At 45.1% G+C, this 15496-nt stretch overlaps 1 protein-coding gene and 1 pseudogene across 1 annotated transcript in view; one reads left to right on the forward strand and one right to left on the reverse strand.

The window, feature by feature from the left end:
- LOC126481699 (homeobox protein Hox-A13-like) overlaps positions 1-15496 on the forward strand; it is a 185474-nt gene that overhangs the window by 118222 nt on the left and 51756 nt on the right. The window lies entirely within an intron of this gene.
- LOC126482775 (5S ribosomal RNA) lies at positions 1920-2036 on the reverse strand (annotated as a pseudogene).

Consider the following 15496-nt stretch of genomic DNA (forward strand, 5'->3'; position numbering starts at 1 on the left):
GTGAAACATGGACAATAAATAGTTTGGACAAGAAGAGAATAGAAGCTTTCGAAATGTGGTGCTACAGAAGAATGCTGAAGATTAGATGGCTTAGATCACATAACTAATGAGGAGGTACTGAATAGAATTGGCGAGAAGGGGAGTTTGTGGCACAACTTGACTAGAAGAAGGGATCGGTTGGTAGGACATGTTCTGAGGCATCAAGGGATCACAAATTTAGCATTGGGGGGCAGCATGGAGGGTAAAAATCGTAGAGGGAGACCAAGAGATGAATACACTAAGCAGATTCAGAAGGATGTGGGTTGCAGTAGGTACTGGGAGATGAAGAAGGATAGGGTAGCATGGAGAGCTGCATCAAACCAGTCTCAGGACTGAAGACCACAACAACAACAACAACAATGCATGTTGTAATGTTTACCAACAGTTGTATATGTGTACGTGTGTAAATCATACAGTGAATTCCATAAAGCAGAAAACAAATAACAATGTACATTAAATGTATCCTACCTCGCAGATCATCAGAGTACGGCATATATTTATACGAAGTGTCTTACTTCAAACGGTCGTTCCTGTCAAACCGTGAATACTTACCATTCCTCGTGGGACATTCCTGTATAGGCTTTATTGACTTCCATTCCATTAATCTTACTGTAATAGATTTCAGATCTAGTTTAAAAACCCATGCTTTCACAACGCAGAATGTAGTATTGAGTCAAAGTGTAAGCAATACGCCAATCACCAAGCGAAGCGCCGAAGACCGTGAAGTAACTGCATACTGTCACGTGGGCACTTATACACGAAAGCTGTGTTTAATGAAACGAGATTCTCTTTTTAAACGCAAGAACTCATACTGGACCTAAACTCGAGAATCTCTGCTATTAGCGTCACAGAAAGAATGACCGCCAGTATTACGCTTCGGATTAATTCTACGGCGATCTTATCTGGAGTTAAAAATCGAAGTAATCGTTAAGTGTAAAATTTCGGGGCTGTGTATCGGACTTGCTGAGAGCCTTTAAATGGGGTTTTGTGTACTTAGAATGTATAAAGCTGTAAGCAATAGAGTTTAGGGAACATTTATTTGTCCGCGTCGAACATATTTCTCGGTTGTTAGGCCATCACGAGGCCTTAACACCCAATTAACTGCGGCGAGAGCCCCGCGTTCCGCCGTCGCCGTGCGGGAACCGTAATGGCTGCCTCAGGGGCTGGGGCCCTCAGATACCGGCAGGGAGCGAACACCTCGCCGGTCACAGCCCCCAATAGTGTACAGCGCAGCCGGGGGAACGTTCACACGGTACGGACGAGTTAAGACCCGTTATTTGGCTTATAACTGAAGTCTCTGCTGTCATAAATCGAACCACAGCGTCCCGGAAATGACGATGTGCCAGCGCGTTCTAGATTGGAACCAGACAGTCACACATCTTCCGTCTCGAGCACTACGTTCGAGGCGTTCTCCGGCCCTGCTGTTGAAAATAAAAGTGCGATCTCTCAGTCCTTCAACTTATGGCCGCCATCATTCTTCTTCCTGGAATGCGTGCAACACCCCTGTAACGACCGCTTTAATTCTGTTTTGCACATAAAGCTTGAGCCAGAGTTCCCTCCTTTTATTTCACGAACAGTACCTGACAGTTCACTTTATTCCACACCAAACGATACAGTTATTTGTCTTTCTGCTGAATGTGGACACGTATACGTGATTTATTAAAAGTATTATAAAAAAAGCACTCCGTCTTCAGGCCAGGAGTGGCCTACCGGGACCATCCGACCGCCGTGTCATCCTCAGAGGAGGATGCGGATAGGAGGGGCATGGGGTCAGTACACCGCTCTCCCGGCCGTTACGATGGTATTCTTGACCGAAGCCGCTACTATTCGGTCGAGCAGCTCCTCAATTGGCATCACGAGGCTGAGCGCAATCCGAAAACTGGCAACAGCGCATGGCGGCTGGGTGGTCACCCATCCAAGTGCCGGCCGCGCCCAACAGCGCTTAACTTCGGTGATCTCACGGGAACCGGTGTATCCACTGCGGCAAGGCCGTTGCCTAAAAGTATTATAACAAGGTGGCACAAAAAAAAAAAATCTTCCGAACAGAAACTTGGGTTCTCCAACTTGTTTCTGTGTTAATACAAGATGCTGATTGCTTTGAAAATTTCTATGGCTGCTCTTGAGCTTTCAATAATCTACCCTTAGTCAAAGTCGCGTATCTCATTGTATTTCCTCATTTTCCGGCCATATCTTCGCTGGGGTGATCTCCCATCCGTGTCTACTTCGTTTACGTACTTTTGTTACCGCGTCACGTGCCCGCAACGCCAGCAGGGGGCATCCGACGTCGCGGTGCGCGTTTTGGCTGATGAGTGTATCTGGACTGTAGCCGTATACGTCAAACACGGACAATAAGAACGGAAAACGCAAAGGAGAATGAGGTGCTACAAAGGAATGCTGAAGATCGGATGGGTAGATCGGACGGCCACTGAAGAGGTATTCAGTCGTATTGGGGAGTAAAGAAGTTTATGGAATAACTTGAGTAAAAGAAAGAGTGGCTCAATGGGAAAGTTTCTGAGCCGTCAGGGGATGACTAATTTGATAATGCAGGGAAGTGTGTGAGGGTCGAGAACGGAACTTGTAAGTTGCAGAGATGAAGAGGTTCGCACAGCAAAGGCTAGCGTAGAGAGGTGCAATGAAGCAATCTTTGAATTGAAAGGAGTCTACAGAGGTACACATATATGTGGCACTCGAATATTGTAATGATAGTAATGTAAACTAAAATGAAACTATTATTTCGTAAACGACGTATGTGTCTGATGGGCTGTATAAAGCGGATCGCTGGCTTTGCGCCACCGCAGAGCTTCTGGTCTGAGATTGTATTGTTGGAGTACGAGAAAGCTTGGCACACAGCAGTGAGTGTGTATCAGTCTCTGAGCGGAAGAATAGTAGGCAGTTTCTGTGGTGTGCTCTGTAAAGCAACCAAGAGTTGAATTATAATGTAGCAATTTTCTCATCCCAATATTTTGTGTTACACCGCACGTAAAATAGGTACTTAAAATGATGAGTGATTTTGTAATGGAATGTAAAGTGAAATGATGAAATGTAAATGCAATTGTGACAAAAAAGGATTGCTGGATCGATATTACAAGAAGCTTTGCGAGTACATGTATTATTGGAAATATAAATGTGGAAGCAGAAGTCTTCTCGCATTTAAGGTAAAGAAGTTAATTTTTCATTACTTTTGCCAGCGCGTTAGTGTGAATGAGTTGGCTGATTATTGGTAATAGTGAGTCCTGTGTTGAGAATGTACGTAAACAGATTTGATATATAGGCTAGTTAGATATTTCGCTTTTGTAATGTTTCTAAGATTCGTTAACACAGGTATACTCAATATGATGATTGGTCTTTATGCTTTTTAGTGATGTTAGATAGTACTTACTGTACAAATCTCAATATTTGTGACTACGTCAGCAAAGAAAGGTTTTCACTTAGTAAAAGGGATGTAATTTTACTGGGTAATGTAATTTCAGTTGTCAGATGCTTTGAAAAGCCAAACGTAACTTCGAATACAGCTTCACTGTTGAAAAAGGCCGTAATTTACCCAAATCACTACCTCCGCCCTGTGCAAGTCATATGTTTTATAAAGACATTAAATTTTAACTAAATGTTATTGATCAGCCAAAAGAATGTCACGTGTATTTCAAAGTATTACGGCCAGTATTGCACACCGCTGAGCCTGTAGGGAGACTGTTTTGTTCTTCCTCACGAGACAGCAGAATATAACGCGTTCCACCGTTGCTGCTTTAGAGATAAGACAATTTCATTTGTTTGTTATGCGCACAGGCACCGGTTCTGAACAGGGCCAGAGGATTCAGTACATCAAGGGGTGAATGCATTTTGCAGCGACTGTCCTTCTTTATAGGTAATTGAAGTTTCATTGCTCAATCAGTTCGTATAAAGTTTCTGCTAACAATAAGACAGAGTAAGTACATCACTTGCAGTTACAACACGCTACACGATAACTCCAGATTTGAAACTTCCTGGCAGATTAAAACTGTGTGCCGGATCGAGACTCGAACTCGGGACCTTTGCCTTTCGCGGGCAAGTGCTCTACCAACCGAGCTACCCAAGCACGACTCACGCCCCGTCCTCACAACTTTACTTCTGCCAGTACCTCGTCTCCTACCTTCCAAACTTTACAGAAGCTCTTCTGCGAACCCTGCAGAAAATCTCATTCTGGAAACTCCAGATTTGTATGCATTCCCAGTACAGGCATTCATTTAAGTAATTTCAGTAATTATAAAAAAAACATTACAGAATTTAAGGTCACCATCACCACGAGAACAACAATAACAATACAACAACAAAAATATTTATGCAAAGAAAGCACGAGTACATTATTTCCATTTTGTGTTGAAACGTCCCCTTTGAGCAATTCTTACACGACTGTCCTTAGAACGAGCAATGCTGTTATCCAGTCCCTTGCTGAATTATCAACACACGTGCAAACACTAACAGTCCCTACTTCTCACATATGGACAGTTCCGAAAACTTTGTGAGTGCACAAGTGGTGGTTTATGGACTTGCTATATTATCCGCAAGACTCTGCAATGGTGATTGTGCACCTGCACAGTCACAACAGATGGCTGCTGGCTATCTCTACAAGGACTACAGTGGGTCTGCATCTATGATGACCCACCAACGCCATTATTTCTACAAGGACTACAGTGGGTCTGCACCTCTGGTGGCCCACCAATACCGTAATCTCTACCAGGACTACAGTGGGTCTGCTCTGTGGTGACCTACCTACCAATATTCTTCCAAACTACGACTGACTCTGCTGTGGGTTTACTCTGTTGTGGCCCATTATCTGTCAGCATGTCAAGTGTCAGCACTGTCTTTCCGTTGGAAGGACAACGCTACTTCTTCAAGACTGCATCGAAATCCACTACTTCCGTGTGCATTTTCTTTTACTGCTCAGACTTTGAGAAAAACACTGCTATTCTACTGTTATGTACGATTAGGACTGTCTTTATGGACTGTGAGAAAATTTGAGTTTTTGACCAACGTTGTACCAATAAGTGTGTGCATTTGATATCTTTGTTATTGTAATTATGAAAAATTTTTTCAAATCTGTATTGGGCACTGCCCAAACCAATTTGTAAAATTTTTTGTGGGGAGCATGGGGGCTATGTAAGTAGGCTGTTTAGGTTTTTCTATTGGTAACGCCACCTCTGTATGAAAATCACTGGCTGTGCTGTGTGCAGTCTGTGGCTGCTTTGCATTGTTGTAATACTCGCCATTGTAGTGTTAGGCAGCTGGCTGTGAACAGCGCGTAGCGTTGCGCAGTTGGAGGTGAGCCGCCAGCAGTGGTGGATGTGGGGAGAGAGATGGCGGAGTTTTGAAATTTGTCATGAACTGCTATATTTATATATGATGATATCAAGGTAAATACATTGTTCGTTCTCTATTAATATCTTTCATTTGCTAACTATCCCTATCAGTAGTTAGTGCCTTCCATAGTTTGAATCTTTTATTTAGCTGGCAGTAGTGGCGCTCGCTGTATTGCAGTAGCTTGAGCAGCGAAGATTTTTGTGAGGTAAGTGATTTGTGAAAGGTATAGTTTAATGTTAGTCAGGGCCATTCTTTTGTAGGGAATTTTGAAAGTCAGATTGCGTTGCGCTAACAAAATATTGTGTGTCAGTTTAAGGACAGTCGTGTAAGAGTTGTTCAAAGGGGACGTTTCAGTGTGTGGATTGTGCAAAATGATACTTTCATTAGGCATCACCTTTTTCTAGTTGTTTTTTAACGTATTATTTATAATTAAGCTGCACTTCATTCTGCATACAGTAGCACCTTGTTTCAGTATTACACACGGAAGAACCAAAGAAATTTATACACCTGCCTAATACCATGTAGGGCCCCAGTGAGCACGCAGAAGTGCCGCAACACGACGTGGCATGCACTGGACTAACGTCTGAAGTAGTGCTGGAGGAAATTGACACCCCACAGGACTGTCTATAAATCTTTAAGAGTACGAGAGGGTAAGTTCTCTTCTGAACAGCAAGTTGCAAGGCTTCCCAGATATGCTCAACAATTCTCATGTTTGGGGAGATTGGCGGCCTGCGGAAGTGTTTAAACTCAGAAGAGTGTTCCTGGAGCTACTCTGTAGCAATTCTGGACGTGTGGGGATATCGCATTGTCCTGTTGGAATTGCCCGTCCGTCGAAGTGGACAATGGACATGGATGGATGCAGGTGATCAGAAAGGATGCTGAAGTACGTGTCTCCTGTCAGGGTAGAATCTAGACGTATCAGGGGTCCCATATCACTCCAACAGTACACGTCCCACACCATTACAGAGCCTCCACGTGCAGTCCCCTGCTGACATGCAGGGTCCATGGACTCATGAGCTTGTGTCCTTACCCATACACGTCCATCCGCTCGATACAATTTCAAATGAGACTAGTTTCAAGTCATCAACAGTCCAATGTCGGTGTTGACTGGCCCAGGCGAGGCGAAAAAACTTCGTGTCGTGGAGTCATCAAGTGTACACGAGTGGGTCTTCGGCTCCGAAAGCCCATATCGATGATGTTTCGTTGAATGGACCGCACGCTGACGCTCGTTGATGGCCCAGGAATGAAATCTGCAGCCGGCCGGAGTGGCCGAGCGGTTCTAGGAGCTTCAGTCTGGAACCGCGCGACCGGTACGGTAGCAGGTTCGAATCCTGCCTCGGGCATGGATGTGTGTGATGTCCTTAGGTTGGTTAGGTTTATGTAGTTCTAAGTTCTTGGGGACTGATGACCACAGAAGTTAAGTCCCATAGTGCGCAGTGTTTTTTTTTTTTTTTTTTTTTTTTTTTTTTTTTTTTTTTTTAATCTACAGCAACTTGTGGAAGTGTTGCACTTCTGTCACGTTGAACGATTCTCTTCTCTCGTCGTTGGTCCCGTTCTTGCAGGATCTTTCTCCGACCGCAGCGATGTCGGAGATGTGGTGTTTTACCGGATAGCAGGGATTCACGGTACACTCGTGAAATGGTCGTACGGCAAAATCCACACTTCATCGCTACCTCGGAGATGCTGTGTCCCAGTTCTCGCACGCCGACGTTCAAACTCACATGAATCTTGATAACCTGCCATTGTTGCAGCAGCAACCCATCAAAGAACTGTGCCAGACACTTCTTGTCTTATATAGGTGTTGCTGACCGCAGCGCCGTATTCCGCCCGTTATCAAATCTCTATATTTGAATACACAGGCATATACCAGTTTCTTTGGTGCTCCAGTGTACATCACAGATGCTGTGATTGTGTACAAGAGATCATTACTTCCCCAGTTTGTGCAACGGTTGCCGCAACTGGTGTCTTGTGCCATGTGTCGAAACAGTTCAAAAATGTTCAAATGTGTGTGAAATCTTATGGGACTTAACTGCTAAGGTCATCAGTCCCTAAGCTTACACACTACTCAACCTAAACTATCCTAAGGACAAACACACACACACCCATGCCCGAGGGAGTACTCGATCCTCCGCCGGGACCAGCCGCACAGTCCATGACTGCAGCGCCTCAGACCGCTCGGCTAACCCCGCGCGGCTGGAAACAGTTGCAGATGGCCATTTCGAATCGTACACTGCGTGTAGTACCTCCTGTACGTTGGCGCGTTAAAGCGTCAGCAGCGTACAAGTACTGAACAGGTACAAGTGAGCTGTCCAAAAGTACGTGGATGTGTGTAAGTGGGGAGAAGAGCGTTGTCGGGACAGGAGGCAACGAGTGTAAGCAGCACTTAGTATTCCGGGCGGACAGCTGGGCAGCGCAGTAAGGCGCGTCGATAGGCTGCAGGACGTGTCGATAGCGCGCCGTGTGGGGAGGCCGTGGGGCCGCGTATAGCCGCTGTTTTATAGGCGGCGGGCGGCGCCTAACGACTGCGCGCGACGGGGCCACGGAGGGACGTGGCCCGCCGGACACGTCGTAAAGCGCCGCCGCCCGTCCACGGCCTGGTCATTCGCGCCCGGCCGCCACTTTTAACAACGCTCACCGGCAGTCAAGGCGCACCGAGCCCTAAAGCCGATTCCCGCTCTCGTAACGCGCTGCAGCTGACCGCCACGCGGCCGGGGGACGAACGTACGCTCCGTTTGCGACCTCTACATCTACATCTACATCTACATTTATACTCCGCAAGCCACCCAACGGTGTGTGGCGGAGGGCACTTTACGTGCCACTGTCATTACCTCCCTTTCCTGTTCCAGTCGCGTATGGTTCGCGGGAAGAACGACTGTCTGAAAGCCTCCGTGCGCGCTCGAATCTATCTAATTTTACATTCGTGATCTCCTCGGGAGCTATAAGCAGGGGGAAGAAATATATTCGATACCTCATCCAGAAACGCACCCTCTCGAAACCTGGACAGCAAGCTACACCGCGATGCAGAGCGCATCTCTTGCAGAGTCTGCCACTTGAGTTTGCTAAACATCTCCGTAACGCTACCACGGTTACCAAATAACCCAGTGACGAAACGCGCCGCTCTTCTTTGGATCTTCTCTATCTCCTCCGTCAACCCGATCTGGTACGGATCCCACATTGATGAGGAATACCCAAATACAGGTCCAATTAGTGTTTCGTAAGCCACCTCCTTTGTTGATGGACTATAATTTCTAAGGACTCTCCCAATGAATCTCAACCTGGTATCCGCCGTACCAACAATTAATTTTATATGATCATGCCACTTCAAATCGTTCCGCACGCATACTCCCAGATATTTTACAGAAGTAACTGCTACCAGTGTTTGTTCCGCTATCATATAATCATACAATAAAGGATCCTTTTTTCTATGTATTCGCAATACATTACGTTTGCCTATGTTAAGGGACAGTTGCCACTCCCTGCACCAAGTGCCTATCCGCTGCAGATCTTCCTGCATTTCGCTACAATTTTCTAATGCTGCAACTTCTCTGTGTACTACAGCATCATCCGCGAAAAGCCGCATGGAACTTCCGACACTATCTACTAGGTCATTTATATATATTGTGAAAAGCAATGGTCCCATAGCACTCCCCTGTGGCACGCCAGAGGTTACTTTAACGTCTGTAGACGTCTCTCCATTGATAACAACATGCTGTGTTCTGTTTGCTAAAAACTCTTCAACCCAGCCACACAGCTGGTCTGATATTCCGTAGGCTCTTACTTTGTTTATCACGGCGGTACTGCACGTCGGTTTAGGCAGCGTGCGTGAGCCGTGGTAAAAAAATTGCTGTTTTGAAGAGCGCGCCGCAGCGCGTTGTGTGAAGCTGTCGCCCTACGTTTCTGGCGGTGGCGCCGCTGTGGCAATCGCAGCTTTGGTGTCTCCCTCTGGTGGGAAAGGGAAAAGGTTGCCTGTTCACGTGCATTTAAGGGGCGCTATCAGCTCGGCAGGGGGTCAGTCGGCGTGAGGCTAGGTCAGTCTCGCGTCACCAGTTGCTGGTCTGTCTCTCGTTTGCATTTGTGCGCAGTTAGTGTCTGTCTGTCGTCGGAGTGCTAGTATGTCTGTCGTTTGGATCAAACTTTAAAGCCAGAAAATGAGAGTCTTGCCACTCCACCAGTAACAGAACTCAGCTAGTGGTCGCCCGGTCGGGGCTGAGTTCCTGCATCTGAGTCTGCACGCAGGCCGCCAGTCTGCTCGAGTTGCTCAGGCAACGGCCATTGGCGGTTGGATCGGTCGGTTGGTCGGTCGCGCACTGAGACACGAGAAGACTTGTCCGCCTTGAGCGTCGGCGCTTCTGAGGTCCCCACGTGAGTCCACTGGGCAGCGCCGTATAGAAAGGCGTAGTGGCTTCGCGCTTCACAAGAGAGCAACAGGAGCGAAACCACGACAAGGGTCTGGCCGGTGCGAGCTGCGACGCCGTGAGACGGGAGATCAGCGCGCCTTCCTGCGTCCGTTGAAGCGGCTGGCAGCGGACGGTTCGGGAGAGCGTTAGGGGTGCTGCGCCAGGTCTTCACCAGAAATCGCAGTTATTAGAAGTTAAGTGATTGGAGATATGTTGTTTCATTTACTTGTTAAATTCTACTTGTTTTCTTGGTGAGGTCACCAGCCGCTCTGTTTTGGGGTCGTCCCACCATTCTTCTCCGTTTGCTCACCCACGGGAAGGTGGTTATTTGTGAGTTGGGTGGTCCGTTTTTCCCTTGTGGAAATGGGGAGGTTTAGAGCAATCTGCGGTTCGGGTTGTTTAGTAACCCCCCCCTCTGTCAATCTGCCATACGTCAATAGCTGCCTCTGTCATGGTTCTCGGATTCGGTGTTAACGAATTTATTGCTTAAAGGCCGAATTCTTGAAATATGTTTTTATCTTGCCTATCATCTTGCGAGATGGTATATGTGTAATGTAGAGCATGTTGTACATTTTATGTAAGTCTGCATTTTATGGGTTTTATTTAAATAGTCATTTTAGGTTATAAAGTTGCCACACTTCCACCGTAAGAGTCCTTTAAAAAATTGCACTTTCGGTGGCAAATAAGTTGAGTGTTGTACCATTTCCATCCCTCGTACGGGGTGCGTAGTTTACGTGTTTGTACTTGTTTAAAGTAATCTGGTGTGTTGCAGATTTGCACCATTGCACTCTTTCAGAGGTTGTTGTGAGCGGTCATGACTACGGCCGTGTTGAAAGGGAGCAGGCAAGCTTCTCAGCCTGAAGGCTCCTACTGTTAATATTGTTCTTTCTGCCTCTAAATAAAATTGTAACTCGATATTTCGAGGGTGCTATGCTGTTTATAATTTTAAATTTGTTTTTGAAAAGGCTTTTAGGAGTAAAATTCACATTTGTTAAAAGTAATTTCATTTTCCATCAGTTACTTCCTGGCAACTACTTCCACGGTCACCTAGTGTGATTAAATGTGTTAATGTTCTTGATGAATAGCTAGTAAATAAAGTAAATTCTTTAAAAAAAAGATTTTGAATATAAATTTATGGTTCAGCGCGCTGTGTGGTCGGATGAGACAATGAACCACCCACAAAATAGATTTTTTTTCCGACTTGCTGTAGCTGAATGCGAGACTGCTAGGGATGAAAACCTGCTGTAACATTACACTGGCCTGCAATGATATCATACTACTGAAAATAAATATCTGATCGAACTTTTTTATACCGAACTGTCATCGGATTTCTTCTATCCGCATATTTTTTTCGTAAAGGAATACAGTTAATTTTATTTTCAGTTATAGGAATTGTTTCATGACTCCAAGATAAGTACACGAAAATACCAAACTTGCAATACGAGTGGAGTAGCTGAGCAAAGAAAAAGCGTCGAGTGTAAATGTTTCGCCTAATCGGAGACATATTGTGTCCGGGACTAAAAATATCATGCATTAATGGCTTGTAAGGTTGACAAGATATTGATTCCACCACAACGTACCAGACCGCGCTTGGAGAAGCAGTTTGAAAGGGCTCCTCCCGAGATGTATCCTCCTTTAAAGACCTTTCTATGAAATTTCCCTTCATCAGTCAAGAAAACTGAAAACTGGAATTTTTGTTGATCCTCAAATTGATTAAGCACCACGAATTTAAGAATACTATGTTAGAGAAGAAGATATGGACTGATTTCATGTCTGTTACTGAAAGTTTCTACGAATTACATAACATACAAACTGCAAGAACATTGTGAAAACCACGTTGGAAAATTCCAAGAATTTGCATTGTAACATGAGTGGAAACGTCCATTTCCTACACTCACATATTGACTACTTTCCTCAAAACAGAGGACATTGTAGTGAATAGCAAGAATTACAATTTCACCATGACATTAAGAAGTTTGAGAAGAGGTACGAGAGAAATGGAATGAGAGCGTGATGGCCCAATATTGCTGGATGACAGAGAGGGACAGTAAAGGTGCGGCGGCGCGGTTCTTTCCGTCCCTTTACGACGGACCTGCACCTACCTGTGAACATTGTCTCAGCAGATCATCAGTAGGGAAGCCGAGTGAAACCTACTGAACTTCGACGTGAACCAGGCTGCAATTTAAGTCACTAATCTACGTTCCGGGAGAAAGTTTTCACACGAAATGAAAGGTTGGAAATGTTGTCCTCAATTAATATATTCTGAAACTTAGGTGAACAAGTATCACTGCCAAGCTCGTGCTATTCTTAACAGTCACTCACAATTCCTTTCACTCACGTTAGCAAGTTATGGTGTTGCATTTCCCGAAAACGTAATAGCTACAAAAATACTGATTGTTTTTGATCGAGAATGCTCGCCAAGTATTAAGTCTGTCGGTAGCAAATGCAGTCACAGTTTTTAGCCACCGACCTGCTCAATACGCCACGCGGAATATATGACTTTTCTCGTCACAAAATTCACTTAAAAATTCCGAAATTTCTACACACACATCGGAATAATTATGCCGTCACTTTCCAACACTTTTGATGTATGTAACACTGCTAGATCCGACAACTAATTATTTCCATCGGAACTACTACTGCACACGTCCGATCTCTTTCATGGCTAGGCTTCGACTGCTTCTCTAGAACACTCTAAGTCTTCTATACCAGCAGAGAAAGACGCGCGAAGAATGTTGCTTTACCATTGGTCAATTTACTCAACAGCCAAAAGCAAAACAACACTTGCCTGCGTCAGTCCCTGCTTTCCATCGATAACCAATCGAAAAATAGTAAACCTGCACTTTTTACCGACGTAATTATCTAATATGCTGAAGTATTGTTTATGCATAAAGTTATTTACTATTGTTATTTACACCTGACTTAACTTTCCCGTTACCATAAACTTACTTTACAAATCTATTCTACAAAAATCCCCTTTGTCCATATCCATACTTCTTCGAAATGTTCCCACACTAAATTCCACTGCATAACTCGTTAAACAATTATCTTCATATTAACCTTAAACCACACTCACGCATCATTCATACTGCTAAAACACATTTATAACATTTTACATACACAAAAAGACATAATAACACTATATGAAAATACTAGAACAGTTTATGAATAACATTCTATTACTTTAGTGCATTCTAGTGGCCACAATCGAAACTAAATCAGTCCCCTATCCAATACTGTCCTCTATCGGCTGATACATAAACTACGTGCGCGTCCAGTCTCGCGTCACCATCTGTCACTCTCCAGCTCTGAGACACATCTCCCACTTAACCGCCTCCAAGGCAGAATCGTTATATGGCTCTACGCCTCAAAGGAATCTATCTCTATCAATAAACCCAAAAGGAGAAAGTTTGGAAATGAAATGCAAAAGAGTTCTGATACTGTTGTTAACAGAACCATTCATAGTATTTTCAGTAAATGCTTAAAAAATAACACTAATTACGGAAATATAGAACGTGACTGGAATTTTGTTGCAACACTCAGCGGCGTTTGTGTAGAGTCGTCAGTGTTACTAGACAAGCAACGCTGCGTGGAATCACCGCAGAAATCAATGTGGGACGTACGACGAAATTTGGTGTTAATTGGCTGTGGTAGCAGGCGACGGACGCGAGTGTCTTTGCTGACAGCACGGCATCGCCTGCAGCGACTCTCCTGTGCTCCTGACCATATCGGTTGGACCCTAGACGACTGGAAAACCGTGGCCTGCTGAGATGAGTGGCGATTTCAGTTGGTAAGAGCTGATGCTAGAATTCGAGTGTGGTGCGGACCCCACGAAACCATGGACACAAGTAGTCAACAACGTAATGTGCAAGGTGGTGGCGACTCCATACTGGAGTGGAGTGTGTTTACATGCTATGGACTGAGTGGTTTGTTCAAACTGAACCAATTATGGAATGGAAATGGTTATTTTGGCTTACTAGGAGACCATTTATAGTCATTCATGGATTTCACGTTTCCAGACAATGGTGGAATTTTTTATGGATGACAATGCACCATGCCGGGCGGTGTGGCCGAGCGGTTCTAGGCGCTACGGTCGCAGGTTCGAATCCTGCCTCGGGCATGCATGTGTGTGATGTCCTTAGGTTAGTTAGGTTTAAGTAGTTGTAAGTTCTAGGGGACTGATGACCTCAGAAGATAAGTCCCATAGTGCTCAGAGCCATTTGAACCATTTGACAATGCGCCATGTCACCAGGCCACAATTGTTCGCGATTAATTTGAAGAACATTCTGGACGATTCGAGTGAATGATTTGACGAACCAGATCACCCAACATGAATCCCATCGAACATTTGTGGGACATAATCGAGAGGTTAGTTTGTGCACACCACCCTGTACCGGCATCACTTTCGCCGTTATGGACGGCTGCAGAGGCAGCACGGTCCTATACGTATTTCTCCAGCGGACTTCCAACGACTTGTGGAGCCTACGCTATGTCGTGTTGTTGCACTACGGCGACCAAAAGGAGCTCCGACACGCTACTAGGAGGTATCCCATGACTTTTGTCAGCTCAGTGTACATCGTCTGGGGCCCACAAGCTATTATTGCTGTCCTGGTTACTGAGGAGGAAGGTGTCTGTTTGGCCTCCAGTGGCTGCCCAGAATTAATCTATGGAGAGAGTATCACATTAATTTGGAAGCTGCTTGAGGTAAGGGTTTGCGAAGTCGACATTAATGACCATAGGGAGTGTGCTAGCTGAAGACCCCTCCAATACGTCCGTCCAATGACGCTTTACATAGTGGTCACCATCACGTCGTCCTGTAACCCAACGGCCGAAATGACGTCTCTGCTGCATCGCTAACCGGCGCACGCGATATGATTTAGTATTTAAATTCGTTTTTTCGTATTTAAGTTCGTTCATGCTTACTTGCATATTTTAATTCGTTGTAAAGTATTATGAAAATCTGATGCTCTGAGGCGGATTTCATATGTTTGCCAGATACTCTAAGAATTTTTGATCTTCGTATTTTAATTAATTACTAAAACTGTATGTTGTGCGCGGTTTTTATAAAAGAAAATGTTCGGTTGGAGCTCAAACTGGTACAGTAGTGTTTCATTTAAATAAGAGTTTACGTGTATGATAGAGTCTACACGAGAACATCATAAAACAAGATTCCGCACCGAGCGAGCTGGCGCAGTGGTTAGCACACTGGACTCGCATTCGCGAGGACGACGGTTCAATCCCGTCTCCAGCCATCCTGATTTAGGCTTTCCGTGATTTCCCCAAATCGTTTCAGGCAAATGCCGGGATGGTTCCTTTGAAAGGGCACGGCCTCTTTCCTTCCCAATCCTCCCATAACCCGAGCTTGTGCTCCGTCTCTAATGACCTCGTTGTCGACGAGACGTTAAACACTAACCACCGCCACCAAGATTCCGCAAAACGTGGTTTGCCTGCACAGCTCTTGTAACAGTTCTTCTTTTGGTGATGATATACCTACTACATTCATCGATATGATGATCAACTGTGGTCCTGAAAAGGACCAAGATGATGTTTCTGGTGGGAAAGGATCAGCCGCCAGAGAAACCTGACACTGCAATGGCACTGTGCTTTTCTACTGCTGAATATGCTTCTTCAGTCTGGTACAGGTCATCTCATGCCAGACAAGTAGACACTGCTCTCAGCGAAACCTGCATGTTGACCACAGGTTGCTTAATACCTACCCCAACTGA

This window comes from Schistocerca serialis, chromosome 5, assembly GCF_023864345.2.
Source record: "Schistocerca serialis cubense isolate TAMUIC-IGC-003099 chromosome 5, iqSchSeri2.2, whole genome shotgun sequence".
In the NCBI taxonomy this organism is placed as follows: domain Eukaryota; kingdom Metazoa; phylum Arthropoda; class Insecta; order Orthoptera; family Acrididae; genus Schistocerca; species Schistocerca serialis.